The sequence below is a fragment of the Schistocerca cancellata genome, chromosome 2 (assembly GCF_023864275.1).
Source record: "Schistocerca cancellata isolate TAMUIC-IGC-003103 chromosome 2, iqSchCanc2.1, whole genome shotgun sequence".
Classification (NCBI taxonomy): Eukaryota; Metazoa; Arthropoda; class Insecta; order Orthoptera; family Acrididae; genus Schistocerca; species Schistocerca cancellata.
Window position 1 is genome coordinate 1150709669 of NC_064627.1, and position 27536 is coordinate 1150737204.

Here is a 27536-nt window from a genome sequence, read left to right on the forward strand (position 1 = left end):
GGGCTCAGTTAAGTTTACACGTTTCGTGCAGCTCTCAGCTGAAGTCTACTCGAGCGATGACCCGCTCGTTCCCCTCGTCGTTCCGGTCTGCCGCAGCAGCCAGCTGACCAGCAAACGGCGCGGTAGGCGATGGCAGGAGGCAGCACGGGATTGGCGGAGATTCGCACCAAGGACGGTTCGCAGAGCGCAGACGGAGGAAGGCGGCTGCGGCGGTGGGGCGCAGCACCACGTGACCTCCCGCCGACGCTCGGCGCCGGGACGGCGGGCGGCCCCACCTGACGTCGCCGCCAGAAGCGAAGCTGGAGTCTCCAGAGGAGAGCGACCGTGGGTGCAGCGCCGGCGTACTTCACTTCTGCCATCCTCGTCAAAAGTGAGTTCTCAGCTCAATCCGACTGAGTTTTACGTTAGTGACGAATTAGTTACGAGGGGGAAAAAACCTGTGCAAAGACTTACCTGGCTAGAACCTTATGGCGTCAGGGAGCAGTGTTCGCTGTTTCAGCTAGTGTGTCAGCTAACGGTGATTTATAATTGTATGGCGTACTTCCGATTTTGTTCAATAACGCTAGCAGGACGCTGCAGTGGTGCTTCGCTATTAGGCGCTATTTCGTCGCGGATCTAGTGCCAGAGTGCGAGACTGTTGATTTTTCAGGAGTTGTTCCCTATGTGTTTCTACAAACAACATAACATTTGTAAATAAGGTCATTGAACACATTAGTATTCAATACATTAGTATTCAAGGAACTGTGGATGAAGCCCGGCCAACAGGCATCACATGCAATGCTAAAAAATGATAGTGCATTGAGAATGGCTAGTTTCTAACTGAAATCTAGATCTGCCAATAAAAATTGAAAAGGACGACTGATAGCTGAAATCTATTATTTACAAGTCAATAACGGTCGCTGCATGCAAGAGCCTCTGAATGGAGGGTAACCTGATGAATATAACATTTTATAAAACGCGTGACACACAGTTGCTGACTCAATTTGTATTTTATTCCGACCGAGTTCGGTCATAAAACATGTTCACGCTCCTGTACGAAATATAAAACAAAAATCGTGTCAAAATACAGAAAAGATATGATCTATAAGATCACAAGATTATTTCGAAAGTAATAACAGAAAAATTATTTACGCCGAAAATTTAGTCTACAACCAACATTACATACCAGAAGTAACAGTATCGTTCATTTCGAACCATTACAAGTACGCCACCTGTGTGAAGAACAAGTAACTGAAGAGAACTAACACAAGACATACAATGGCATCACACGGGCATAACTCACAGTAAACAACAATTCAGAGATAGCATATTCGTAGTCAAGATCAACATAACACTAATCATACGTCTCCTAGCCAAACATATTCCAACCGAACATTTTCAAAAAAGAAATAAACATTTAAAACAAAATTTCATAAGTTTTTTTTACACATACTTAATTACACTACGCTAACAATACCCTTTGTCGTCATAAAGACTAAAGAATGAAATCTTTACAGTAAAATATAACAAGTTATCAGTATGGGGTAAATACAATGCAGAAAATATCCAGTTCATGCTAACATACATAGCTAAAAGTTATTAAATCAATATACAGATTTTTTTGGGGAAAAGTACCGTCCAGTAAAGCAATAACTATTAAACACCCCAGTATATGAAACATCTTCAGTAAAGTCAGCCAGAAATTACCATAGCCATGATAAGAACAGCTATGGCCCATTAGGTAGCCATCCCATGGCATGATTTTTACATTCTAAATAATCTTTGTGACCCTGTACGTGATTTCTTTTCTGCATTTTGACATTATCTTTGTTTTGTATTTCGTACAGGGCCGTGAATATGGTTTATGGCCGAAACCGGTCGAAATGAAACATAAGTTAAGTCAGCAATTGTGTGTAATGCATTTTATAAAGTATTTACAAGCCGATAATTGCATTAACGAAATGTTTAAACAGATTAACATGTCGTTGGGTTCCAGACCACACGTTTCGAAGCTTAGAGTAAGAAGTTAATATGATGTAGCATTAACTACACCGTATTTAAATCTGGCGTTCTTTGCCTCTGAACACCCCTAACGCTTCTTAAGCTACTGAACAAGGCCACTATGAAGAGAATGGACGAAGAGACGTATTTTTAAGGTACATAGGTCAACAGTTTTTTCTTGTTTCTTTTTTTCTTTGGCTGTGTAATAGTCGTACAAAATACATAGTTTTCTTTCCTGTTACAGTGGCAGTACACTTTTGGCTGACAGTTAGTTTCGGATGCTTTCACACCAAATCATAATACCATAAATTACAGGAACAGTACGTCAATGTAAATAGGCGGTACAATTTAAAACCGGTATTTAATGAGACAGTACTGTGTAACGTGTTTACCAGTACTCGACTTCATGTGCTTCTTTGCAGTAAAAATATGAAAATGACAAGGCTTCAAAACCCTTTCCCTTGCACGTACACAGTCATAACGTAACATAGAAAGCGCAGGTTCAAATGGTTCAAATGGCTCTGAGCACTATGGGACTTAACATCTGAGGTGATCAGTCCCCTAGAACTTAGAACTACTTAAACCTAACTAACCTAAGGACATCAAACACATCCATGCCCGAGGCAGGATTCGAACCTGCGACCGTAGCGGTCGCGCGGTTCCAGACTGAAGCTCCTAGAACCGTTCTGCCACTCCGGCCGGCGAAAGCGCAGGGTCACATTAACAAATTATACCACAGAAATAAAACTAAATTCGGAGTAGAGACATTAGACATGGTGGCCAGCAAGGTTCAGTACTTGGCCGATTCCTGTTGTTGACCAACGCCCATAATTCATCAGGGACATTGCAGAATACCTGATATCCTATTGTGTTCACTGAGACACATGTAATCTGATAAAGAGTCCGAAGACATCCGTAACAAACAAAGGGAGGAGAATAATGGAACAGGTTTGAAACTGGTTCACGGACAACAGGTTGAACCTTTATTTTACAAATACTCGTTTTAAGAAAAAGTTTCCTTAGGGGGCTGTCTACGGCTGATACGCATTTTTAAAAAAGCGTAGGTGCGTCATTAACTGCACAGCTGCATATTCTCTACCGGTTTCAGTTATAACTACCATCTTCAGAGGAGAAAACTATAAGGATTTTGGAACATATATTGTGTTCGAACACAATGAATAACCTCGAAGAAAACGGTCTATTGACGCACAGTCAACGTGGGTTTACAACACATCGTTCCGGTGAAACACAACTAGCTCTTTATTCACATGAAGTGTTGAGTGCTATCGACAAGGGATTTCAGATTGATTCCGTATTTCTGGATTTCCGGAAGGCTTTTGACACTGTACCACAAAAGCGGCTCTTAGTGAAATTGCGTGCTTATGGAATATCATCTCAGTTATGTTCTGTATTTGTGATTTCCTGTTAAGACAGGTCACAGTTCGTAGTAACTGACGGATAGTCATCGAGTAAAACAAAAGTGATTTCTGTCATTCCCTAAGGTAGTGTTATAGGCCCTTTGCTGTTCGTTATCTATATAAACGATTGGGAGACAATCCGAGCAGCCGTCTTTGGTTGTTTGCAGATGACGCTGTCGTTTATCGACTAATAAAGTCATCAGAAGATCAAAACAAACTGGTAAACGATTCAGAAAAGATATCTGAATGGTGCGAAAAGTGGCAGTTGACCCTAAATAACGAAAAGCATGAGGTCATCCACATGGGTGCTAAAAGGAACTCGTTAAACTTCGGTCACACGATAAATCAGTCTAATCTAAAAGCCGTAAATTCAACTAAATACCTAGGTATTACAATTACGAACAACTTAAATTGGAAGGAACACATAGAAAATATTGTGAGGAAGGCTAATCAAAGACTGCGTTTTACTGGCACGACACTTATAAAATGCAACAGACCTACTAAGGAGATTGCCTACACTACGCTTGTCCATCCTCTTTTAGAATACTGCTGCGCGGTGTGGGATCCTTACCAGGTAGGACTGACGGAGTACATCGAGAAAGTTCGAAGAAAGGCAGCACGTTTTGTATTATCGCGAAATATGGGAGAGAGTGTCACAGAAGTGATACAGGATTTGGGCTGGACATCATTAAAAGAAAGGCGTTTTTCGTTGCGACGGAATCTTCTCACGATATTCCAATCACCAACTTTCTCCTCCGAATGCGAAAATATTTTGTTGATGCCGACCTACATAGGGAGAAACGATCACCACGATAAAATAAGGGAAATCAGAGCTCGTACGGAAAGATATAGGTGTTCGTTCTTTCCGCGCGCTATACGAGATTGGAATAATAGAGAATTGTGAAGGTGGTTCGATGAACCCTCTGCCAGGCACTTAAATGTGATTTGCAGAGTGTCCATGTATATGTAGATGTAGATTGAGATTAAAAAAAAATGGTTTATTAAAACCGTAATACTTACACAGGAGGAGATAGAGAGAGGTGGGAGGAGAAGAAGAACATAGAAAGGGGGGAGGAGGTGATAGAGAGGAAGAGAGAAGGGCAGGAGGAGATGAAGACAGACAGAGAGGGGGTGGGAGAAGATGAGCAGAGAGAGAAAGAGGAGGAGACACACAGAGACGGGGGGGAGAAGGAGATTAGCAAGTACACCCAGTTCTCATATACATATTATAAACGTGTTCTTTCTCCTTTCTTTGATTCCTATTTCACCAACTCAAGAGGCCTTGCATAAGGGCCAAAAAATAAGATCGCGCATTCAAATCTCTGCGTAAAACTTTTATGTGCTGTCACTTCGGTGTGGTGGCTCGGGTCGAATACTGGCTTATTCAAATCATGCAGTCTCCAGCTGCCCCCTCCCCTCCCACAGGGGACTCTTTCCAGTGGTGTTGGTCCCACACACTCGACCAGCAATCTAGGATGGTTCGAAAGAGTGTTTTGTATGCAGTCTCCTTTTGCAGACATAACATTTTCTCTGTATTCTACCAGTGAATCAAACCCTGTCACCTTCACTGCCTGAAAAAAAAAAAAAAAAGGTGAAGCGTCAAGAAGACTTGCTCAGACATCGATGTAACACCGTAAATGTACACATCATCGGCGGCTATCGACATGATAAGAGTGGAATTCTCTGTCACAGGTAGAATGACCAACACAGTCCATTAGTGCAGTTGATGTCTGTTATTGTTACGAGCACTGATGAGGTATAGAAGGAGTATGAGTGCTCAAATGCTGGGTGATCGCTGTGAAGGGCACGAAGACGCCCCATGCTCCTGGGAGACAGCGTCATCAACATCTGTCATTACAACTGCAGTTTCATTTTGGGTCTACATTTGGCCAGCTGGTTGAATTGTGCAGTCCAAATTTTTGGGACATTTGGATGTGAGAATGGCCGGATGGGAACATGAGGGCAGGTATATTCGTCATCAAGATTCTGGTCGGCCATGTCTGACCACCACATGGGAGAATCGCCCAATTTTGTACCAGGCACATCGTAGCCCCTTAAAATCTGTGCATGTCAACTGGGAATAAGTAAATGACTCGCTGCAATAGTCTATGTCATCACGCCCTATTGGTCAGAGACTAGCAGCAGCCTACTAGGGGGCTACCGTCCCACGTGTGGGCTCTGCTGTCAACGCCAAGAACACCAGTGGCTGCGTCAGGAGTGGTACCGTGACGTGGAAGCGTGGCCTGCTGATGAAGGGGGTCCAGTGTATTCAGCGATGAATTACGGTTCTGTGCTACCCCGGATGACCACCGTCGTCGAGTCTGGTGGCTACCTTCCAGTGTTTTGGAGAGACACTGAGGCTTCATGGCGTGGGGAACCATCGGATTTGACGTCACGCAATGACTGATAGCGAATGAGGGAACTGTGATGACACAAAAGTCACAGGCGTCCTACTTCCTTATGTTTTACCATGAGACAGTGTAGTGATGCAATTTTTCAACAGGATACTGTCCATCCACACTTGGAGGGGGGTCTCTGTGAACTGTGTCTGCGTGATGTCGATGCACTCCCAGGCCAGAAAGATCCCAGATGTGTCTCCGAGAGAGCACGTGTGGGACCAGCAAGTGCAGGTATCCAGGATCTCAAGGACCAGTTAGAACAGCTGTGGGCCAGTTCGGCTCAGGAGTGCACACATTTGCCTCGCCAGCCAAATCAGTGCATGGATGCAGGCCAGAGCGGTTGAAACGTCACACTGATAAGTGAGCTCATACTGAAAAGTTCTTCGCAAATTTGACTCGCTATTGTAATCACTGAAATGTCATCAAATACCCTCCCAACTCAATAAATTTCATTTAATTTCCTCCTCCTCCTTCGTGTGCTTCACATCTTTTGTCGGTCAGTGTACTGTATCTATACATCAGCCTATGTCATCGTTCCATTTCATATCTTCTCATATTGTTAGTAGTAGGTATTTGCATCATTTGGCTGATTCTAATTATGACTCACTGGTATTATAGTTCATAGAACATTACATTTTCCGTTTTGTTGCATTCACTATTTTACATTTGCGAAAATTGAAGGTAGGTTTCCAGTCTTTGCACCACTTTGAAACTTAATCAATAACTGAATGAAAATTGGAGCTTTTTTTCAGATACACTTCTTTACAGATAACTGCATAGTTTGTAAAAAGTGTAAGGTTGCCATTAATAACATACGACAGGTCATTGATGTATAACATAAACGCCAAGCAACCAATTAATGTACATAGGCCATTCTTGAAGCTATTTCTATATAACATATTAATGACTCTCCATCTAAGACAACACACAGCGTTTTACCTACCAAGTGATCGTCAACCCAGTCACAAATTTTATCTGATCCCTCATAAGATAATGCTTTGGTTAGTAAGCGTTAACGTGTTACCAAGTGAAATGCTTTAACCAACGTCGAGATCTACTACATCCACCCGATCACCTTGCCCCATGTCTTCAGGAAGTGTTGTAACCGAACGACCTACTTCGAAGGGGCAGCGTCTGTCACGAGAAACGGAGATAAAAGAAACGAAGGTTGGTGATAAAACCTGAGTGGTTAGGTCGCGTGATAACATGACTCGGAAGATTTTATCACCGGTGACAACGGCGAGTAAAGCCTTCAGTCTTAAGTAAAACAGAAATTGTTTACTTTCTCGTCAGAAGAGAGAATCACTTTGAAAAGTCTTGGCAAAAACTTTTTACAGTGAAGTTTCTAACGCAGTACATCACTTTACACAAGAGCTTGGACTGACGTTTTCTTGTATTTACCCATGTACCTATATGGCTGTGTAAGATATAAATACAGCCACCACATAGGCTGATTTTGTTAGTAGAACACATTGACTGAAACACCGACGTGATCCTTTTTTGTCACGCTTGTTTCTGAATAAACCTTGAGCATAATTAAATTCGAGTTGGGTTAATCTTCTGTAAATTAGTATAATGACATATTTCTTGGTTTATTCGAACTTAAATTTTGATGGCTACAGTTCCCATAATGTTAGGTTAACTGTGACACTCCACTCTGCCGTTTATGTTTTAGACTTTTGTTGCCAACTGTATCGGTCTACGCCGTCAGTGGTATGAGTTAACGGCAGGAGTTGGCACTGGCGAGGCGCACGTTCCAGGGTCGCCGAAGGCTGCTGAAATCTACGAATGCATGTGGTGCATACAGGCTCTTTCTTACTCCTACGCAAGCCACTTCTACGGGAAGTATCTCATTCTTTTGATGATGATACAGCCAGGTCAAATATGCAGCGTATGCGCAGACAGTTGGCTGAATACGTAAATATCACCTCTTAGGCTGGGGAAATATAACTAAAATTATGTAGCAGTCCAGGAAGGTAATGGTCATCGTAACTTTTCTCAAGTGAAATACACCATCCCCCGCGGGTTGTTCTAGAATTGTAAGATGTATTATTCAAACTTTTTCTTAGTAATTTCTCCTCCAATTTATTTTTGGCTGGTTGAAAGCAGTCTGAAGCACCTTATTTTTACATATCAGAAGGATTCTCTCCTGAGAGGACTTTTTATACAAGTGACAGCTGACTGTTTTGAGGGTTGGGCTGTTCTGGGGGAGGAGACCAGGCTGCGAGGTCATCGGTCTCATTGGATTAGGGAAGGGCGGGGAAGGAAGTCGGCCGTGCCCTTTAGAAGGAACCATCCCAGCATTTGCCTTTAGCGATTTAGGGAAATCAGGATGGCCGGACGTGGGACTGGTGAAATTAAATCAAGATGAAATAAAAAGACGGTTACAAGAAAATGCCATACATTTGAGGACTGTTAAGTTCCACAATGTAGCTACAGATGATTATTTATGGGTCCTGGAACATGCAGCTAACTGAAACTAGCTGACAATAAAACTAAGCAAAAAAATTTTACGAAAAGCAAATAAATAACTAAAACTGACTACAGCAAATCTAAAATAACTAACTAAAATCCATATAACTTATTCAAATTAAGTATATCACGCCCCAAAATTATCATTGAATACATCTTTGTATATATGCATCGCTTTTCTTTGAAGCTACATTGCAAAGATTAACTGGTCACTTTGCATAACATTAGTTGAACGTTAGATGTGCCCTGGACCAGTTTTGTCGCAACACAGGGATTTATTCATTTTAAGTCAGTTTTACTATCCTGTTACATTACGTGCATACAGTTTTTGAGGCCTACAGTTAGTGTTCATTTGTTCAAATGGTTCAAATGGTTCTGAGAACTATGCCACTTAACATCTGAGGTCATCAGTCCCCTAGAACTTAGAACTACTTAAACCTAAGTAACCTATGGACATCACACACATCCGTGGCCGAGGCAGGATTCGAACCTGCGACCGTAGCGGTCGCACGGTTCCAGACTGAAGCGCCTAGAACCGCTCGGCCACACCGGCCGGCTGTCCATTTGTGATTCAAAGAAAGAATGTCAATACTAGAGCGTAATAAGTGATGAATCAACTACCTACACAGGCTGTTGTTGGCTACAGTACACCATACACGATGTTAGAGAATTTTGTGGTTCTATATAGATTAATGTGTCCCTTTGCCTAGTGGTGCTAACCCTGGAAAATGAACGCATGCACGAATAAATGAGGGAAGCAGAACAGCTGCACAAGTTATGACCAGAGTTTAACGACGGCTTCAGCCTCTTTTGAAATGAAAGCTTGCAGTGTGAAAATAGTACAAATGTGGTTAGGAAGCAACTGGGCATTGTTAAAAGCTCTATAAAATAACCAACTTAAAATTTATAAAAAAATGTCGGCATTTAATGATAATAATTAATCTACGAAACGGTTTGCAGTCCACTAGGCAGAAAGTCTGATTAATTTGCACAGAACCATAAAATTCCCAAACACGGTGTATGGCGCACTGTAGGCAAAGTATAGAATCATGAAAAATCGCTGCAGCTTACTGTGTATCCTACAACATACGAAAGCTGTTTTCTTCAGCTCCTCAGATAATCTTCCAATGAATGAGGAACAATAGAAAATTACAATTTGTAGCGAAATACGGAGAGGTCAGAGACTGAAGATATGGTTTCGTTTAAATTCTCATTCAACCATGCTGCAAAAGCGATAGAAAACTAGAATTTCCATATTCCTCCGGATCCGTAAAATTATATGATACTGAAGACAGTTTAATTACCTTGGCTGTGTGACGTTGTAAATTTGGATTCTTAGGCTTTACTGTACGATTTCATCAACGGAAATTTTCATGCCACATTTTAAAAGCACTATGACTTAATTCGCGCACCACTATCTTGACTTGGTATTCATCGTTCTCCTAGAGGATCTGCTCTTCAGCAAAAAATAAAACTGTGAAGTTGCACGACGAAGAATATTAATTTTGGATAATTCTTTCGAAAATATTTCTTCACACTATTGTTGCACATCTCAATAATTTTCTATTTTTCTCTATTGCTCGCATATAAGGATTGATTATCTAAATTGAAGCGCAATGATATTTCTATGGATTCAAAGGTTTTACTATTATAGCCTTGCAAATAATATCTCGCATAGTGTGGTCACATTGTGCTCTGCAGTCTACTGCTCACATTTGTTACACATGTGAGCATTATATTGCATATAATGTCTTCCAGCAGCAATGCAAGGCATAAGATGTAATACGTCTATATGAGGAGTTATAGACACCAACACAATGATAGGCTTCTGCCATACTGAGAGGCCTCATTTTGGGAGCGGGGGAGTGGGGGACAGTGTTAAGAACCCCTGCCCATTTTTTTTTCATTCAATCCAAGCTAATTTTCAGTCTGTAACAATATTAAAGAACCATATTCGACATCCAGACTAAGTCCAAGGCGTTCATTCAGGGTGACAATAAAACTGGCCGCTCCTCAGAATTCTAAGTCCGGCCACCTGCACAGTCTCTTAACACTGTAGCCGGCCAAAAAGTGTTGCCTTGTGCCCGGGCTGTTGCAGTGCTGAACCTGTTCATGGTAGAGTGACTCTTCCTTCGTCGACGTGATGGCGAGTAGGTGTGAGCAGCAGCTTGCTCCTCGTAGCAGCAAAATACGCCGAGTGCCAGTCTGATATAGATGATAGACTGTGAGTGAACTGTCTATTTCTCGCATGGATGAGTTGGGTAAAAAGATAACCTTAAAATTCGTGTTTCTTTTCGACAATGAACGTGGATATTTTCTTTTATGATATAACTTCATTGAGAGGTGGTGAGGTTCTAGGTTTTCCACACGATTTGAGGGGAAAAGCCATTTATGTTACAGTAAATAATGAAGAAACTTGTTTGAGAATTAAGGAAAACACAGGGAACTCCTACTAATTTATCTCATCGAGTGCTGAAACTGAGCATCATCACCACATTTGTTGGTTTAGGACAGTAAGGTTTTGGAGGTTCTGGCGCAGTTTGATTTATTACTCCCGTTTCCAACGTATCACCATACAAAATAATGGTTTCTGAGGCCCTCACCTTCTCCTTGTAGTTCAATTGTCAGGTAATATTCCTATTGATTGGGCAATGATTTATGACCCGTTTCCTTACTCCATAGGACGACTGTTGGGATATTGTTCTGTTGGTTGGGGATATGGGTATAAGACAAGGATTTATTACCCACCGACTCCTATCTCAACGCCATTAATCGTAATTGCGTCCTGGCTACTCTAGGCCACGTGGGCAATTTTCGTATTGGTCGGGAGATACGAACACAAAAGAATGATTGATGAATGCCCGCTCCCACCACCCTCCCATTGTGAGACCAAAAGGATAAAACAGAGCTAATAACTGGGTTCCGGATATGCTGCCACACTCCCAATTAATCATAATTGCACAATAGGGGAGTGTACATACAAAGGAAAATAGTTGGGCCCCCAGTTAATCATAATTGGGCACTGTAGGAGTTCTGCCGACTTGCGCGATATCAGGATCCAAGATGGTTGCCTCTATGACGCCACGGGCACCAAAGAAGTAGGGGTGCTCATCCAGAATTTCATGGGGATGCGAGAAATACTCTAAGAGAGATTATACTCTAAGAGATAAAAAAAGACTACCACAAAATAGTTATGCAAACTGGTCACAAACTGGTATTCATACAGTTATGGATGGGAAACGCAAAATGGAAAATTTTGCTGCTGATGGATGAATGTGTGACGCTGCAGCACAATTTCACCACGCAGCTGGCAAGGGTAATAGACAGGAGACAAGTCGATACAGGAGATAAAGTCTTTGTGAATTTCATTCCGTGTACTCAGTTGGACAGCAACTGTGCCTCACAGACAGACGCACTAACGATATACGCAGATGTCATCATCTGAGAGCGGACGTGCAGTTGGGCTCAGAGAAACGTAACTGGCGAATCGCTCGGCATTTGAATAGGAGCGGTGCCACTACTCTACGTTGGCAGAAGTGGGTGAACCGTGGCCCAACACAGCGCCAAGATGGAAGTGGTGGACCTACGGAGCTGACAGAACAAGGGGACCGGCCAGTCGATGGAGAGGTGCTCAGAGCCCGGTCATCGATCCGACCTGCAGCTCGTGCTTCAGTGACCACAGGGGCCACTGGTACGTGGCTCGCAGAGTATAGGCTGAGCTCTCGGTTCCCATTACGCCGACTGCCGCTTTCCTCTGTCCACCAACCAGCCCGTCTGCAATGGTGTTGGGGACATTCGGCCTGGCATCTCATTGACTGGAGTAGAACTGTCTTCAGTGATGAGTCCCGCTTCGAACTGAACCTCAATAACGAGAGAAGACGTGGCTGGAGACACCTCGGACAACAGTGGGACACCGACCTCACTGAGGCCGGCCATACAGCCCGACAGCCAGGAGTGGTGTTCCGGGGTGCCACTTGTTTTCGTAGAAGGACCCTTTTGGTTCTCATCCGTGGCATCCATGCAGCATGGTTGTACATCCGACGATATTTTACGCCCCGTTTTGTTGCCCTTCATTGCAAGCCATCGTGGGCTTACATTTAGCAAGATAATGCACGCGAGAGGTTCTACTGATCATCTTCGTTCTTGCCAAACCGTACCTTGGGCAGCAAAGTCGCCGAATACGTCCCCAGCTGAGAACGTTTGAAGCATTGAGGGCAATGCCCTCCAATCGTGTCGAGATTTTGACGGTCCAACGCGCCAGTTGGACAGAATTTGGCACGATATACTTCAGGGGGCGTCCTACAACTCTATCAGTCAGTGCCAAACCGAATAACCGCCTGCATAAGGGCCAGGGGCAGACCAGTGTGTTATTGACATGCTCCATTTGTGAAGCTCTTTCTCTTCAATATATCGTCAATTTTTTCTGAAATTGTAACCATTCGTTTGTTTGTATATGTACATCACACCTACCGAAAGGGTTTTACTACTGCTGTAGAGGCCAAGATAAGAACGACGGAGGCAGTATGAAGAATCACAGGAGATATATTTGAACAATCTTTTGAAAAATGGAATTAAAGATCAGATAAATGTATTAGTGCAAGTTGAGAGTAATCTGAAGCGGACAGAACGTTTGTGCCTAAAATCTGAATAAACAGGTAAAAAAAAGTTCTCTTGTTTTGGGCACCCCCTCGTACATACGTACATGTATTTTTACAATTTATATGGATTGTAAAGAACGTCAACGGTACATCCTCTCGTCAACAGTGGGCTGTACAACAACTTCCCTGGTTTAAGTTAGTAATAATTACAGACTGCTTAATATGGCATCTGCAGACCGGCATTCTTTAATACAATATTTTCCCTCGAGGTGACAGCACAATGCACAGCTAATTTAAGAATAATTAGAGTTCACACGGAAAGATTTACGTGTTGAATACACGCATTTATTTTGGTTGTACTATACACCATACTAGGACTCGTTATTTTCTCCCGCTTCCTTGGATCATCTTCCACTGTTCACAGTTGTAACGAAGAGTTCTGCTAATAATAAGGTTTATCTTGATGCTGTGTATATGCACCTATCTAACGGAGCGGCAACGGAAATATAACAGAATGAATCGGGTTCGGCAACTGTCGAGTGTACTTTTCATGAAATGCTGCGAATTTCGACATAATTAATGTGTAGTACTTCTGTGTCATATTTAATCACTTACCGCTCGTTTTTTAGCAGAACTAAGACGAGTTTTTGATAAATAACGCATGGAATGTAGAAATCGCATTATCAACAAAAGATGACATACGCTTTGTAGTACAAGATAAATTTTATATCGTGGTATAGAGGGTCACTGCATTATGTGAATAACTTTGATATCATCTTTTTACCCAAAGTAAGATATTTTTAGCGGAAGAAAGATGGGTTTTTCGACATACAGTACAGTGCAGACATAGCATTATCAGTAGATACGTGGTTCCTTTCAAAGGAACCATTCTGTTGGAGTGATTTACGAAAATCTCAGACAATCTAAATCAGTTAGGACGGAGGGAGATTTCAGTCGTTGTACTTCCGAATGCTAAATGTGCTAAACTGTACATTGCACATATAGCAACAGAAAAGCAGTTTGCTACGTTTGAAACTGATAGAAGAAGTAGATTTCATGGCAGTTCGTTTGTAAAAGTTGTAAGCTTGAAATTCTATGCGGTAATTCCACTAGAATGTGTAGGAGAAAAGTTGCTAACGTACACCCAAAAAGACATGGAATACTGTAACAGCACTGTGATTCAGGAATAAAAGGCAAAGTTAAAATTCCCAATTTTTTTCGTCTAGACGAACTGCAGGAAGGAACGCAGCTAATGGTTAAGGGGTAAGACAGATGGTTCACAGAAAAAACATTAGATATGCATCAGAATTTTAGAACATACCTTCTTTTTATTTGTTGAACTACTGATTGCAAATAGAAGATTTGGATGTAGATATTTAATTTATAATTTAAAAATTAAGCTGGACGTTTTCAAAGCAATACCAAACAAACGTAAAGAAAGAATTTTTCCTGTGCGTAAACGTACGTGCAGAAATTAATAAGGATTTTGTAGAAAAATATTTGCGCTCTTATTCGTTAGCTTACCAGTTGTGGGTTGGTTTCTTCAGCATCGAACAATGGTTTGGATACCCCACCACCACCCAGGCAGAGTATCTACAAAGCATTTACAGGAGCACATCTTGTTCTTCCAAACGTCATTCAAGAAGAACTTACGACTACATAATGCTAGCTGCCAAAGCGAACCCTTACATACATGAACTGTAATGGAGATGCTGTACATTACTACCTAAAATTTCAGTTAGTAAGCTATAGGTGAGTGTGCTGGCATTTGGTAGCTGTCTTAAAGACAGCTTTATGCTTACTAATTCCTACAAAGTCTCGTTCCACTACTTCCTAACCCCTTTTACTTTCTCATGCGTTGATAACATGGAATTCTGTGTGTTTCTAACTTCTTCCACTGTCTTCTAAACCCAGAGCGAACTACACGTCCTACATGTTAGCCCTTTTTCCATTTGTGACTCTACTTAATAACGCTTAAAAAACGTTCGTGAGATTCAAGCATGCAAAATCCAATACATGACTGCAAGAAAAATACTAGAAATTAAAATAAGAAATGACAATTGATAAATACACTCACAGTAACCTGCGCATGGTGTGTTACTGTACAGTGTTCATTCAGTTTATCGAACTTGTTTCATGTGTAAAATCAAACTAAAACAATGAGCACTTTTATGCTGGTGAATGCCAAAGTGTGCGGCGGCGCAGTCATTGAGCGGAGACCGGCTGGCGTCTGGCGTCTGGTGGCTGGCGGAGGGTGGTGAAGGATGGGTGGTGGCCGCTGCATGCCCAGAAGGCTCCTGACCACACACTGTTCTGATCTTGACGAAGCCACGAGTTCATTTAAGGAAGTTTTTCTGGAAGTTCTTTCCGTTACCTGTGGGTCAGAAAGCGAAGCAAATTATCTGTGCTGTGCGGCTGGTCCCAGCGGAGGTTCGAGTCCTCCCTCGGGCATGGGTGTGTGTGTTTGTCCTTTACATAATTTAGGTTAAGTAGTGTGTAAGCTTAGGGACTGATGACCTTAGCAGTTAAGTCCCATAACATTTCACACACGCATTTGAGCAAATTATCTGTGAGGTCACATCAGACTGGTGCTTTAAGTGGATAGAGAAAACAAAGTTAAAAAAGTAAGGAAAGGAATCGATCCGACGTCCCGACTTTGCCTGACGTTTACCACTAGACCACGGACAGACACAACACTAAAACATCCCCAGCGGGAGACAACACTTCCTCCAGAAACTTCCGCATCGTACAACGTTGTCAGATCGTTCAGCTTGGGAGACAGAATTCTGAGAGGAGGCCGGTTTTATTGGCACTTACAGTGAACGACTCTGACATTCTCTGCAGAGGATGGCAGGAGGCCAGGTTTATGTCAAAAACTGAACGCTAAACTAAACCTTCTTTGTCTTCCACGGCAATGAAAGCAGGTATCACATAGATTGTACAAGTACAACATCTGAGATCTGTGAATCGAGGAATATTTTTATAGCCTTTATTCTTAAATAATGAGTAGCAAAAGACTCCATTAGCTTCTTCTCATGTAGTATCCAATTTGTCAGTGCGTCTGTTATGAAATGATGTCTCTCAACAACTCATTCCTATACCAAACATTTTCTTGCTACGAGAGTGGGCTTATGTCTCTCTTTGATCAGTTTTGTCGTGCCCTTTAGCTGAGAGAGTGAGTGCTTCCTTGTTCTTGCATTAGACTTGCGGTTGGGACTGGTGGTAAAATACGAAATGAAATCTGTACTGGGAGGAAATCAAACGCAGATGTTTGGCACTATCATGCAAATTCCCCACACTCGGTGCCTAACTGATAATGGTAATACGCTTGCTGCAAGATTGCTTCACTAGATTTTTAAAGAAGAGTACTGTTACAATAATGACAACGTTAGAAGACCTGCCACGTCTTTCTAGAAGAAGCCTTACAGGTGACGGCAGCAGCACCGAGCGTTTGCCGGCAGTGAAGTGGGCGGGGTTTTAAAGCGTTGTAGCATCCAGCACGAGGTCAGCCAGACAACACACAAGGTCGTGAACTAGTATGCAGCCTTCTCAATTTGTGTGAGGTTGCGTGAAGTTCGTAAATAACACGAGAAAAACAAGAAATAGCTTAATAGGCAGGGAGACGACGAGACTGGAAAATAAAAATGTCCTTGTCCTTCTTTATCGGGCCTTCCCACACTGGTACCAAAAACAACTCATGCAGTCGTTACGTATGATTGTCCATTAAAAAAAAAAAAAAAAAACTTGATGTTCTGTATCCAGCCAGTTCGTAAAGGGCCCAAACTCGGTATCAATTTCCTGCCACCATAAGCCGATATTTTTTCATTTAAAATGTGAAGTACGCTCCCGGCCATTTAAATTGGGACACCAGGAAGGTCGGTAAGAAACCAAATTTTGCTTACCTTGTCTAACAGTAAAGTAGGAGAAGCACACAATTAAATTTCTAAATAATTTGAAAATGTACAGGTTGCGAAATTTAGTATTCAGAGCTGCAGCATCTGCTAGCAAGAACGAGGCAAACTCGGCTTGGCATCGAGACGAACTGAACTTTTTGTTTCCTGTAAAATTTATGACCACATGTTTTCAGTGTTTGCAGATCTAAAGAACGTGCTGGCCAGGGAAACAATCGAAACTCTCTGTGTAGGGGTATGTCAAAAAAGTACTGGCAACATGCGATGTTGCATTATCTTGTTGAAATACAATGTGGAAGTAATTAAACTTTTTCTACTTGAGTCAGTGTAGACAGAAAACTACTTACCATATAGTAACCAAACATTATAGGAATAATGTCCATGAACCATGGACCTTGCCGTTGGTGGGGAGGCTTGCGTGCCTCAGCGATACAGATGGCCGTACCGTAGGTGCAACCACAACGGAGGGGTATCTGTTGAGAGGCCAGACAAACATGTGGTTCCTGAAGAGGGGCAGCAGCCTTTTCAGTAGTTGCAGGGGCAACAGTCTGGATGATTGACTGATCTGGCCTTGTAACATTAACCAAAACGGCCTTGCTGTGCTGGTACTGCGAACGGCTGAAAGCAAGGGGAAACTACAGCCGTAATTTTTCCCGAGGACATGCAGCTCTACTGTATGATTAAATGATGCTGGCGTCCTCTTGGGTAAAATATTCCGGAGGTAAAATAGTCCCCCATTCGGATCTCCGGGCGGGGACTACTCAAGAGGACGTCGTTATCAGGAGAAAGAAAACTGGCGTTCTACGGATCGGAGCGTGGAATGTCAGATCACTTAATCGGGCAGGTAGGTTAGAAAATTTAAAAAGGGAGATGGATAGATTAAAGTTAGATATAGTGGGAATTAGTGAAGTTCGGTGGCAGGAGGAACAAGACTTTTGGTCAGGTGATTACAGGGTTATAAATACAAAATCAAATAGGGGTAATGCAGGAGTAGGTTTAATAATGAATAAAAAAATAGGAGTGCGGGTTAGCTACTACAAACAGTATAGTGAACGCATTATTGTGGCCAAGATAACACAAAGCCCATGCCTACTACAGTAGTACAAGTTTATATGCCAACTAGCTCTGCAGATGATGAAGAAATAGATGAAATGTATGACGAGATAAAAGAAATTATTCAGGTAGTGAAGGGAGACGAAAATTTAATAGTCATGGGTGACTGGAATTCATCAGTAGGAAAAGGGAGAGAAGGAAACATAGTAGGTGAATATGGATTGGGAGGAAGGAATGAAAGAGGAAGCCGCCTTGTAGAATTTTGCACAGAGCATAACTTAATCATAGCTAACACTTGGTTCAAGAATCATGAAAGGAGGCTGTATACATGGAAGAAGCCTGGAGATACTGACAGGTTTCAAGATAGATTATATAATGGTAAGACAGAGATTTAGGAACCAGGTTTTAAATTGTAAGACATTTCCTGGGGCAGATGTAGATTCTGACCACAATCTATTGGTTATGAACTGCAGATTGAAACTGAAGAAACTGCAAAAAGGTGGGAATTTAAGGAGATGGGACCTGGATAAACTGAAACAACCAGAGGTTGTAGAGAGTTTCAGGGAGAGCATTAGGGAACAATTGACTGGAATGGGGGAAAGAAATACAGTAGAAGAAGAATGGGTAGCTTTGAGGGATGAAGTGGTGAAGGCAGCAGAGGATCAAGTAGGTAAAAAGACGCGGGCTAATAGAAATCCTTGGGTAACAGAAGAAATATTGAATTTAATTGATGAAAGGAGTAAATATAAAAATGCAGTAAATGAAGCAGGCAAAAAGGAATACAAACGTCTCAAAAATGAAATCGACAGGAAGTGCAAAATGGCTAAGCAGGGATGGCTAGAGGACAAATGTAAGGATGTAGAGGCTTGTCTCACTAGGGGTAAGATAGATACTGCCTACAGGAAAATTAAAGAGACCTTTGGAGAGAAGAGAACCACTTGTATGAATATCAAGAGCTCAGATGGCAACCCAGTTCTAAGCAAAGAAGGGAAAGCAGAAAGGTGGAAGGAGTATATAGAGGGTTTATATAAGGGCGATGTACTTGAGGACAATATTATGGAAATGGAAGAGGATGTTGATGAAGATGAAATGGGAGATAAGATACTGCGTGAAGAGTTTGACAGAGCACTGAAAGACCTGAGTCAAAACAAGGCCCCGGGAGTAGACAACATTCCATTAGAACTACTGATGGCCTCGGGAGAGCCAGTCATGACAAAACTCTACCATCTGCTGAGCACGATGTATGAGACAGGCGAAATACCCTCAGACTTTTAGAAGAATATAATAATTCCAATCCCAAAGAAAGCAGGTGTTGACAGATGTGAAAGTTACCGAACTATCAGTTTAATAAGTCACAGCTGCAAAATACTAACGCGAATTCTTTACAGACGAATGGAAAAACTGGTAGAAGCCGACCTCGGGGAAGATCAGTTTGGATTCCGTAGAAATGTTGGAACACGTGAGGCAATACTGACCTTACGACTTATCTTGGAAGAAAGATTAAGAAAAGGCAAACCTACATTTCTAGCATTTGTAGACTTAGAGAAAGCTTTTGACAATGTTGACTGGAATACTCTCTTTCAAATTCTGAAGGTGGCAGGGGTAAAATACAGGGAGCGAAAGGCTATTTACAATTTGTACAGAAACCAGATGGCAGTTATAAGAGTCGAGGGGCATGAAAGGGAAGCAGTGGTTGGGAAAGGAGTGAGACAGGGTTGTAGCCTCTCCTCGATGTTATTCAATCTGTATATTGAGCAAGCAGTAAAGGAAACAAAAGAAAAATTCGGAGTAGGTATTAAAATTCATGGAGAAGAAGTAAAAACTTTGAGGTTCGCCGATGACATTATAATTCTGTCAGAGACAGCAAAGGACTTGGAAGAGCAGATGAACGGAATGGACAGTGTCTTGAAAGGAGGATATAAGATGAACATCAACAAAAGCAAAACGAGGATAATGGAATGTAGTCAAATTAAGTCGGGTGATGCTGAGGGAACTAGATTAGGAAATGAGACACTTAAAGTAGTAAAGGAGTTTTGCTATTTAGGGAGTAAAATAACCGATGATGGTCGAAGTAGAGAGGATATAAAATGTAGACTGGCAATGGCAAGGAAAGCGTTTCTCAAGAAGAGAAATTTGTTAACATCGAATATAGATTTAGGTGTAAGGAAGTCGTTTCTGAAAGTATTTGTATGGAGTGTAGCCATGTATGGAAGTGAGACGTGGACGATAACTAGTTTGGACAAGAAGAGAATAGAAGCTTTGGAAATGTGGTGCTACAGAAGAATGCTGAAGATAAGGTGGGTAGATCACGTAACTAATGAGGAGGTATTGAATAGGATTGGGGAAAAGAGAAGTTTGTGGCACAACTTGACTAGAAGAAGGGATCGGTTGGTAGGACATGTTCTGAGGCATCGAGGGATCACAAATTTAGCATTGGAGGGCAGCGTGGAGGGTAAAAATCGTAGAGGGAGACCAAGAGATCAATACACTAAGCAGATTCAGAAGGATGTAGGTTGCAGTAGGTACTGGGAGATGAAGAAGCTTGCACAGGATAGAGTAGCATGGAGAGCTGCATCAAACCAGTCTCAGGACTGAAGACCACAACAACAACAACAATAGGAATAATGTTCACACAATGCGTTGCTGGATTTTCGTTGTTAGTAGTGTTCGTGTCATGACTTGCCGCTAGGTGCCGGTACTGGTGCGGCGAAGTAGGGCTGAAGCACAACCGTCCGTGTGCATCACGGCAGCAAACTGTCGGCTCTGGCCAGTGAGCAGTGGTTTATTCGGAAAACTGTTTTATCACAACAACCGCAAGAGTGCTGTTACTCTTCACGAGTACCCCCCAATTAAAGGAACACGAAGAGGTCCTGTTCCCACATCAGGGTTGAAGAACATAATACAGAACTTGGAATTAATTGGTGATTCCACATGGTGCAACCAGGTGCTCGAGGTCAATCCATCCAAGACCCAGCCAATCACTGTAGGCAAAACCACCCCTTCCTTCTGCCTGCTCGACTTCTATATCACCATTTATGGCCGTCCTATCACCCTCACCCCCAGCCTCCAGTACCTCGGCGTCACCCTCGACCGTCGCCTCTCCTGGACCCCCCATCTCCAGACAGTCCAAGCCGAGGTACGCTCCCAACTCCGTCTCCTCAGTCTCCTTTCTGGCCGCACATGAGGTTTGGACCCCCCCCCCCACCACCCTCCACACCCATAAATCCCCCTTCCGCCCCGTCATATGCTACGCCCACCCTGTCTGGATCTCCGCCCCTCCTACCTTTCACAAATCCCAGAACACCAAGCACTCCACCTCGTCTGTCGCGTCCGTCTTCCCTCCCCCACGCGGATCCTGTACGACCTCATTCCGTTCCCCCACCTCCTCCTTTTCCTCGAACTGATACAGATCCTCTACACCTCCTGTAAACTCGATCCCCCTCACCCGCTGGTCTCTCCCACCCTCTCCCACCCCCGTCTGCTGCCGTGCCTGTATTCCCAGGTCCCACCTGCTCTCCACCTCTCCACCCTCCTTACCCTCTCCCAAGGTGGCTTCCGCCATTCCCACTACCTGATGATGCCCTCATCCCCTCCGTCTACCCCTCCTACCAACTTTGATCCTCCCCTTCCCCCCCCTGTGTTTCTTCCTGATGGCACCCTCTCTCCCTTCTCTCCCTCCTCCCTTCCTCCCTCCCTCCCCCCTATCTTCATACCTCCCCCTCCCATCTCCTCTGCCATTGGCATCTCCACGCTCCCCTCCCCCTCCTCCCCCACCTTTTCCCCTTATGGCAGGTACCCGGAGTCGTGCAAGTACAGTGAACATTCGCGCGCCGCAGATCGTCGCCAGTGTTTATGTGTGCCGTCGTTTTAGTGATTCGGTGCTTCGTCATTTGTGCTGCTTCTTCACGTGTGCAATTTCTGTCGTCTCTGTTAGTGTCCGAGTGCTCAACGTTTCTGCCTCGTGATGACTGGGTGTTGTGTGATCTCCTTAGGTTAGTTCGGTTTAAGTAGTTCTAAGTTCTAGGGGACTGATGACCATAGCTGTTAAGTCCCATAGTGCTCAGAGCCATTTGAACCATTTTTTTTTTGCTGAACGTTTTTATTTGGACGCTACTCCTGTGAACGACTTCATGTATTTTAAATTTGTGTGTCTACTGTCGTCTGTCCACCGTGTTGTTTCGTTTTTCGATGTCTCCAATTGTAACTGAATGTATTCTCTGTGGCCGAAGAGCGGCGTAGTCTTGCCGCTGCTGGCCTGCCTTGTATGAGGTTTCAAAATGACAATAAAGAAAAAAAATGGTGATTTGTGAATTCCTCCTGGGAAAGGTTGACGGCCAATTGCGTCACAAATTCCTGAAGTTACTGTTGCCGTGGTTGAGAATGCTGGATGGAATAAGCGATAGTCAAGCTGTGCAAGAACTGTGCCACGAAAGCTAAAGATTCCGTGGTCCACCGTAGTTTCAGGCAGCAGCAGAGCAACTTCTAGTGTGGTTGCAGGCTGTAGTGGGTGCAGACGGTCATCCTACTGGGCGACATTTGCAACCTGGAACATAAATATTGTACGCAGTTAACAAATATTGGCTTCTCATGTGGAAATGAAAAGTTTCTTTCAATGGTTTATTCGTTATTTCTCTTCCGCTTTTCCTTACGAATGTTTCCACAAAGTTTAATTCTCCTACGATCACTCGCTTCTCATGGGAGCCCTCCCAAGCAGCGAAAGTTTAATTACAGGTGGCCAGTATAACGATACAGAGGCCTAGAAAACACGGCACTGGCACCAGCTTTAACACACCAGAAAAGCAAACGGCTGTTGTCCAGATTTCTGACAATGCAAACCGGAGGTGGTCTTGTTTGCTCCCAACGCCAGCCGACACAATCACGCTAGTTGCTGGGCCAGTATGGCAGCGGTGACTGCAATCTGGCAACTTTCGTTGCCCTAGAAGTATGCACATACGGATACATCCGTCATAATCGTGCACGCAGACCGTCTGAAAACACCGTGTGGCGCCACTTCTGTGTGCCAGTGTTGTTGTTGGTCGCACCAATTTCTGTGTTGCTCTACCTGTTGTGCCAAGAGCAGATGAGACGATGACCGGCATGCTTAGGCCACGGTGCTCCAGATGGGGTGACACCTGACTGACTCCAAGTAAGCCCATTTGATGACTGAAGGCACACGGTGCTGTGAGGTAACGGGCGAGTTGTGGCGCCCTGAAGATGTCCCAGGTCCGGAGTGGGCGTGGCCGCGCTGGGGCTCGCCGCCGGCTGCGGGGCGCTGGCCGTCAGCCCGGCTCCAGGGACCGCGTGGCCGGCAGCTCCGTGGTGACGCTGCGTCGATGGAGGAGACATGCCGGGAGTGCCAAAGGTGGCGGACTTTGTGAAACCATAATGGCAGACATTTCACAGTTCATATAGAAATTTATAGTAGCCGTATGAATGATGATACTGTACATTACCATTATTTGCACGATGATTCTGATGGTGTAATCAGATTTTCAGTATCTTTATTAGTTTAAAGTAAATTATACAAGTAAGACCCAGCAACGAATTTCCAAAATCTAAATTGTTCATCCGATTTTTTCAATCGATGTGTCTTTCGAAAGCTATTAGTGTAAACATAAATTGGTATAAATTACGTGCATATAACTTGAATAGTACATGAGTTTTTGGAGGTCAAACTGGCTGATTACTATCGACCGCGTCACGCCATAAGTACTCCACAGTTACACGAAAAAACGGTAGCAGCGTGCTTATAAATATATTTATTCATCTATGTCTTTGTTTACATCCTATACATACTATTCATGAAGAAATTGGTCAATTACTTACTGTGTTTTAGGAAGCAGCTGGCTTACTTCTGTTCTATTCCTTTGATATATCTTTAATTTCTTTATGTATTTAACAATGTGCTTTAAAGCGCTTTTATGGTCCAGCTGTAGCCAGCTACTGGCCATTAAAATTGCTACACCAACAAGAAATGCAGATGATAAACGGGAATTCATTGGACAAATATATTATACTATAACAGACATGTGATTACATTTTCACGCAATTTCGGTGCATAGATCCGGATAAATCAGTACCTAGAACAACCACCTCTGGCCGTAATACGGCCTTGATACGCCTGGGCATTGAGTCAAACAGATCTTCGATGGTGTGTACAGGTACAGCTGCCCATGCAGCTTCAACACGATACCACAGTTCATCAAGACTAGTGACTGGCGTATTGTGACGAGCCAGTTGCTCAGCCACCATTGACCATATGTTTGCAATTGGTGAGAGATCTGGAGAATGTGCTGGCCATGGCAGCAGTCGAACATTTTCTGTATCCAGTGAAGCCCGTACAGGACCTGAAACATGCGGTCGTGCATTATCCTGCTGTATTGTAGGGTTTCGCAGGGATCGAATGAAGGGTAGAGCCACGATTCGTAATACATCTGAAATGTAACGTCCACTGTTCAAAGTGCCGTAAATGGGAACAAGAGGTGACCGAGACGTGTAACCAAAGGCACCCCATACCATCACGCCGGGTGATATGCCCGTATGGCGATGACGAATACACGCTTCCAATGTGCGTTCACCGCAATGTGGCCAAACACGGATGCGACCATCATAATGCTGTAAACAGAACTTGGATTCATCCGAAAAAATGACGTTTTGCATTCGTGCACCCAGGGTCGTCGCTGAGTACACCATCGCAGGCACTCCTGTCTGTGATGCAGCGCCAAGGGTAACCGCAGCCATGGTCTCCGAGCTGATAGCGCATGCTCCTCCAAACATCGTCGAACTGTTCGTGCAGATGGTTGTTGTCTTGCAAACGTCCACATCTGTTGACTTAGGGATCGAGACGTGGCTGCAAGATCCGTTACAGCCATGTGGATAAGATGCCTGTCATCTCGACTGCTAGTGATACGAGGCCGTTGGGATCCAGCACGGCGTTCCGTATTACGCTCCTGACCCCACCGATTCCATATTCTGCTAAGAGTCATTGGATCTCGACCAACGTGAGCAGCAATGTCGCGATACGATAAACCGCAATCGCGATAGTCTACAATCCGACCTTTATCAAAGTCGGAAACGTGATGGTACGCATTTCTCCTCCTTACACGAGGCATCACAACAACGTTTCACCAGGCAACGCCGGTCAACTGCTGTCTGTGTATGAGAAATCGGTTGGAAACTTTCCTCAAGTCAGCACGTTGTAGGTGTCGCCACCGGCGCCAACCTTGTGTGAATGCTCTGAAAAGCTAATCATTTGCATATCACAGCATCTTCTTCCAATCGGTTAAATTTCAAGTCTGTAGCACCTCATCTTCGTGGTGTAGCAATTTTAATGGCCAGTAGTGTATTTAATTTCAAGTTATTTAAATGCAAATCCAGTATTTCGAATGTGTTTCATTACGTTTTTGAGTGTGCGTTGGCTTGAAGACAGGGCGCGAGCGCTCTAGCCAATCACAGTGATCGTTTCAAAAAGGACACGTGGAGAGACTGTACGGGAGTGCGGGAGAGGACAGGAGACAGTCCTGGAGGACAGTATGTCGGGACGGATGGTCGCAGGAAAGACTGGGAGAGTGGAGCAGTTTGCTCGTGGTGGTGGAAGGTGGAAATATTTCATAGTGCCGACTTGTGCACTTGTTAGATTTCCGTGGCTTCTGCAGTGAAGGCGTAGTATGCGTTTAGAAGTGAATATCTTGCGAGCTGTGTTGTTGCCCACAAGTAATCTATTGTTTCCCTGTTATTCAACTTATATTTTAGTTGATTGCTGGACCATCGACACCAATAAGTGTTTTACAGTAATAAAGGGCATTCTTAAAGGTACTTCTGCTATGGTACCCATCATTTAAAGTCCTTAAAATAGTTCCTGCAGAATTTATTGAATTGCAGTCTTTCATTTATAAATTTCTATGTAACATTTAAAATTCACTATTTCCTAGTGATAGGAACCTTCGATCATTCGATTCATATGTACACTCCTGGAAATTGAAATAAGAACACCGTGAATTCATTGTCCCAGGAAGGGGAAACTTTATTGACACATTCCTGGGGTCAGATACATCACATGATCACACTGACAGAACCACAGGCACATACACACAGGCAACAGAGCATGCACAATGTCGGCACTAGTACAGTGTATATCCACCTTTCGCAGCAATGCAGGCTGCTATTCTCCCATGGAGACGATCGTAGAGATGCTGGATGTAGTCCTGTGGAACGGCTTGCCATGCCATTTCCACCTGGCGCCTCAGTTGGACCAGCGTTCGTGCTGGACATGCAGACCGCGTGAGACGACGCTTCATACAGTCCCAAACATGCTCAATGGGGGACAGATCCGGAGATCTTGCTGGCCAGGGTAGTTGACTTACACCTTCTAGAGCACGTTGGGTGGCACGGGATACATGCGGACGTGCATTGTCCTGTTGGAACAGCAAGTTCCCTTGCCGGTCTAGGAATGGTAGAACGATGGGTTCGATGACGGTTTGGATGTACCGTGCACTATTCAGTGTCCCCTCGACGATCGCCAGTGGTGTACGGCCAGTGTAGGAGATCGCTCCCCACACCATGATGCCGGGTGTTGGCCCTGTGTGCCTCGGTCGTATGCAGTCCTGATTGTGGCGCTCACCTGCACGGCGCCAAACATGCATACGACCATCACTGGCACCAAGGCAGAAGCGACTCTCATCGCTGAAGACGACACGTCTCCATTCGTCCCTCCATTCACGCCTATCGCGACACCACTGGAGGCGGGCTGCACGATGTTGGGGCGTGAGCGGAAGACGGCCTAACGGTGTGCGGGACCGTAGCCCAGCTTCATGGAGACGGTTGCGAATGGTCCTCGCCGATACCCCAGGAGCAACAGTGTCCCTAATTTGCTGGGAAGTGGCGGTGCGGTCCCCTACGGCACTGCGTAGGAACCTACGGTCTTGGCGTGCATCCGTGCGTCGCTGCGGTCCGGTCCCAGGTCGACGGGCACGTGCACCTTCCGCCGACCACTGGCGACAACATCGATGTACTGTGGAGACCTCACGCCCCACGTGTTGAGCAATTCGGCGGTACGTCCACCCGGCCTCCCGCATGCCCACTATACGCCCTCGCTCAAAGTCCGTCAACTGCACATACGGTTCACGTCCACGCTGTCGCGGCATGCTACCAGTGTTAAAGACTGCGATGGAGCTCCGTATGCCACGGCAAACTGGCTGACACTGACGGCGGCGGTGCACAAATGCTGCGCAGCTAGCGCCATTCGACGGCCAACACCGCGGTTCCTGGTGTGTTCGCTGTGCCGTGCGTGTGATCATTTCTTGTACAGCCCTCTCGCAGTGTCCGGAGCAAGTATGGTGGGTCTGACACACCGGTGTCAATGTGTTCTTTTTTCCATTTCCAGGAGTGTATATTCATATGGTTTACCGTAGACTCAGCAGTATTTGGCTTTTAATGTGGCAACTACGTGTCCCAGCCCCTAGACAACGAAACCAGCCAAAACGTTTAATATTTCAACTTTGAGTCAGAGGGTACGTAGTTGAGGGCCAACACCCTACATCATTTAATTGTGAAAGCCTGCAGTGTGTATGTCTAAGCCTTCGCGCCAGAAAGACGAATACGTTTCTCCATTCAAGCGTATAGTGTTGAGTATGGGCCTCCTGAACGCATCGATTCCATTTTGGTGTGATAGTTGAGGCATCTACATCTATATCTACATGACTACTC

The 27536-nt window shown here is 44.1% G+C and overlaps 1 protein-coding gene across 1 annotated transcript in view; it reads left to right on the forward strand.

Moving 5' to 3' along the window:
- Positions 1 to 214: 214 nt before the first annotated feature.
- The window catches only part of LOC126150272 (uncharacterized), a 57319-nt gene continuing 29997 nt past the window's right edge, over positions 215 to 27536 (forward strand). Inside the window, exon 1 of the mRNA XM_049915866.1 lies at positions 215 to 370. The gene's annotated coding sequence lies outside the window, so the exon portion shown is untranslated. The remainder of the gene's footprint in view (positions 371 to 27536) is intronic.